The following is a 4989-nucleotide window of genomic DNA, read 5'->3' on the forward strand; positions in this document are numbered from 1 at the left end:
TACCATGAACATGAGATAATTAAGAGAACACTGAAAGATGAACCAAATACTTAAAAGCGTGATTCATACTAGATTTCCAAATAGACATCATATGATCAGAATACAAGGGGAACTAAGGTTACCTTTCTTAGGGCAACAAACTAGAAACGACGAGCTTTGGACAATGATTCTTCTACCACAAGATTCAAATGCTAATAATAGCAAGCCAAGAAGTTCAAAACGGTTCCTAAAATCCTCAACACTAGAATTTTCCACCAAGAGAATGATACTGATGAAGCTGTGTGGACCCCAACTACCAGTGGTCTGTTTTCCTGCTCTTCTGCCTGGGAACTCATCAGGAAAAAAAAGGAAAAGAGTAGAATTGACACTCGTACCTAGAATAAAAATATTCCTTTTAAAGTATCCTTTATACTTTGGAGAGCTTTAAGATCCAAACTCCCTACCAATGAGAAGATTATTATGTTTGGAAGCGACCCTAGCAGATGTTCATGTTGCAGACTTCAAGGATGGGATGACATCAACCATATATTTGTTAGTGGTCATTTTGCTGCTCATATATGGAGTTTCTTTTCAGCTTTCGTAGGCACTGTTCACAGGCACATTCCTCTAAAAAATCAATTCATAAAGTGGTTGGGGCTGGAAACCAAAAATGAAGTACATAAGATTCTCTTGCAGGCTCTTCCTATTTTTATCTGTTGGGACCTATGGAAAAATAGGTGTGCTGTTAAATATGGGGGCAAACAGTCGAGTGTTCCTAGAGTTAAATTCCTAATTCTTAAAGACATCACCAACATGCTTCAGTCTGCTTTCCCATATCTTAAGTGGCCTAACAATTGTGAAAGGTTGCTGAAAATTGTGGAGGGTTGCTGGCAGGAAGTTCAGGTCAAGGAAGTGAAATGGATTAGGCCACCTGGTAATATATTCAAGTTAAACACAGATGGAAGTGCATTAGGAAATCCCGGTCAGATTGGAGGTGGAGGAATTCTTAGAGACTCTAAGGGTGATATAGTGTATGCATTCATCATTCCCTTAGGAACCGGCACCAACAACCAAGCTGAAACACTTGCAGCTGCTCATGGGATTCAATGGTGTCTTCAGCATGGTTTCAAAAGGATCATCCTGGAGATTGATTCAGAACTGCTTACCAAATGGCTTTCTCACAGAATCAAACCTCTTTGGAGCATGCAGCAACACATTTCTCCTCTTATCAACACCATCAGTCATCTGGAATTTTTTCAGTGTAGACACACTTACAGGAAAGTTAACAGTACTGCAGATTTTCTCTCTAAAAGAAGTCACAAAACTGACATAGTTCATCACTACTACACTTACCAACAACTACCAGTAGAGGCCAAAGGTAGTTATTTGCTGGAAAAGATGGGCATGTCCAACTTTAGAAGAAAGAGATTGAAAAGAATTAAACAACCTCCATGATGTTGCACTCCTTAGTCAACTACCCTGTTCATTATAGCTTTTCTGTTAGATTTAGCTTTTTGGATAGGCTTTGGTTTCATTCTCTTCTTACTTTGTAAGGGGAGAGTCTCCCTTATTTATACTTCCTAGTTACTTTGTATCGAGAGGAGTCCTCTCTTCTAGGTGCGTAGAGATTAGGTTTCCTTTATAGTACGGGGACGAGTTGACTATCCTTAGGAGGAAGGTTGACTCTTGAACCACCATAGGACTAGAGGTAAGGTTTCATGTCCCCCTCCTTGTATTTTGCTTTTGTTTTTATTTATGATAAGGCCTGGGGGTGTTGTTAAGACCCTGACCCCCCCCCCCAAGGGTCGTTTAAAAAAAAAAAAAAAAAAGTTCAAAACTAGCTACGAACATAGATTTCCTCAGAACCCAGGATTAGAGGATCGCTTGAAAATTTTCAATTGTAAAACGACTATTGCTTCTAAACTAAACCCCAAAAACCGTCCCCTAATCACTGAGAGTAGGGAGGTTATTTATAGGGAAAGATGGGCGATTTAGAGGGTAAAATCCGTTTGAATTTTGAATCTGCCCGTTTCTTTTCGAGGCAACAGTGAAGGGATTTAGAAAATCTCAGAAAAACGGGGGAAAAGGGACGTGAGGGTGGTTGGACGTTGAGATTGCTAGGGTATAGGTTAGCAGAGTAGTTGGATGAGATTTCCGAATTTGCTGAGATTTTCTGGGTTGTGTCTGGATGAGGAAGAACGGGGTGGGGTCGGTTTCTGCGTGAAAAAGGGAAAAAAACGAAGAGTACATGGGTTGTTTGGTACTGAGTATGTACGTATGGTATGATGTATTATATTGTTGATTGAATTGGGTTTCTTGAATTGAAATGGGTATGCTATATTGATGTATAGAAAGAGTGGGCCAGCTGGGAAAGTGAAATTGGGCTGGAGGAATATTGAATGGTAATGAAGAAGTGGGCTGCTGGTAATTGGGAAAAAGGGCCCAAAATCCGATCCTTTAAATGGTTAAGAATAGGATAAGCAATTGACTAAAAATTGCAACAAGACAAATTTTCATAAATTAATTAACGAGCATCCTAATCTTAACGACATAAAATAATTAATTCGATTGCAGAAATAATTAATTTAAATTCAACTAATTAACTTGAAATTATAACTATAACTTAGACTAAAGTAAATTAATAATATATTTAACTAAGATGTAAAATCTTCTGTGATGATTTTCAAATATTTTATAAAATATACTAATTATATACATAATCGTGTAAAACATATATATTAACTAAAAATTATAAAAAGTGATAGACTATTTAAAAACTTGCAAAATATTTATTATTTATTTATTTTTTTTGAAAATTTGTAAAACTAATTATTTTAAATCTTTTGAAATTGAAGAAGCTCGATGATGAATCTATAATGTGGAGGTCCAAAATTGGGTGTCAACACCTCTGTTTTCCTTCCATTGAGTAAACCAGATGTGAGCTACATCCTTGAGATGGTAGGATGACAACTCTACCCTATTATTTCCAGTCACTTGCATCACTCCAAAGATCTTCTTGAACTCATCTATGAAGTTCTGGGCATCATCACCAACTTGCGACCCTAAAAACTCAAGCGGATTTATCCTAAAAAAATCATGAACCTTGGCTGCCACTGATCCACCACTAGCATTTGCAGGAACTGGAACATGCTGATAGTTCTGGTTGGTCACACTCTGAGCCAAAAGCTGACTGGAGTTTTGAAACTCTGCATTCGAAACTTCCTGATCTGGACTAGAGGATCTGCATTAGCGTTGCGGGCATTCACATTCTTTGTGTAAGCTCTACGATGGGGTATGATCTGAAAATGCACAACGATGGATTAGAGAGATCATACCAACACACGATAAAAATATCAAGAAAGTAAAGTTTTCCTAAAACACTTTGTAGCCTCCCTCTCATTAGATGTGGTGCATTTCACACCCATGAAAAGTACTCTACTTAGTGCTGCTTTTCAGACATCCTAGGACACTTAAACCTAGTGCTCTGATACCAAGTTTGTTACTCCCCGAGGCTACCCCCTGGACATGGACACGGGACCTAGGATCACGAGTGACCCCAAGCTAACCCTAAGCTGGCATATCATAAGCATACTAGATAAACTGATTAAAGAAAATATTGTGCGGAAGCTAAAAACATCATAAAATTAAAATGATGGGGAATACCCATTACTATCTGAATAAATAAACTAAGAGTTTACTAACAACTGAAAGATCAAACTCCAAAGCTAAAACTGAATCTAACTATGTCTGAAATAAAGCCTCTAACTGACTAGAGATACTGGGACATGCCCCAGCTAAATCTAGCAAAAACTGAAACTAGAGACCGAAAGTAGAAAGATAATCATGCCAATCGTCCTCGAAGAATGAGGACTCACTATTGATGCTGCTGAAGTGGAGATCGAGAACTGATCTATGCGTGATCTGAATGTTGAGGACCTGAACCTACATCACGAGAAAATGTAGCTCAGAGTATGTGTCAGTAGTTGAAGGGTACTAAGTATGTATGATAGAATAAAGCTGAACAATATACATAACTGAACAAAGCATATAACCGAGCAATGATATGAGATAAGCAAGAAACTATACTGAATATGTTGAACATGATCTAACTGAATGCAATGACCAAGTTTATATGAGCAATGATATAAGATGAACATGAAACTATACTGAAAATACGAAACATGAACTAACTGAATATAATGACCAAGTCTATAACATGCTGAAACTGAATACTGAACTGTAACTGATAACCTGGTCAATGCAATAGAATCTGACTGTGGGAGCTACTAATAACTAACATAAAACCACGTGAGCTAAACGTGGAGTCCGATGTATACGCCTCATCGAGAGGACCCAATATACCCTGCTAGAGGTATAGAGACATTACTGGCGTGATCACTAAACTGAAGGGACTTATAACCTATGGGGCACGTAGTTCTGAGACTTGAGGGTAACTGACCCTAGTCCAACTCGGTATTAAGCCTACTCCCAATACAATGTAAAAAATACAAAATAACTGAAATAACTGGATTGCTCAAGATTCTGACATGCTAACTGAAAATGCAACATTAAGTACTGATAATGAAACATTTGTAAATTGATGCATGTATATCTGAATAAATTGGCCTAGCAAGTGTAATTCATAAACTAAACGAATCTACACAACTAGGGTTCTAAATTTCATGCAAGGCTTTAACAACATGGTTACAAAAATGTAATACTCTGATTAGGATTAGTCTAACAACTAAATCACAGCAATAATCTGACGTTCTAGAAACCCTAGGTCTGAACATAATTAAGGGAATCAAAGAATCTGACTGAAATCTAGGGACCTAATGGGTGAAAGGAACCAACTAGTGAAATTCCACATACCTGATGACGAAATTCACGGAGAAATCTTTTAATTTCGGGGTTGGAATTGAAGAAAACCTTGTTGCGTTCTTGAACTAGGGTTGCTCGACTTTTTCATCTTGTTTTGCTTTAAGATCGATGAATTTTTGGTGAATGATT

This window comes from Solanum tuberosum, unplaced genomic scaffold, assembly GCF_000226075.1.
Source record: "Solanum tuberosum cultivar DM 1-3 516 R44 unplaced genomic scaffold, SolTub_3.0 scf00219, whole genome shotgun sequence".
Lineage (NCBI taxonomy): Eukaryota > Viridiplantae > Streptophyta > Magnoliopsida > Solanales > Solanaceae > Solanum > Solanum tuberosum.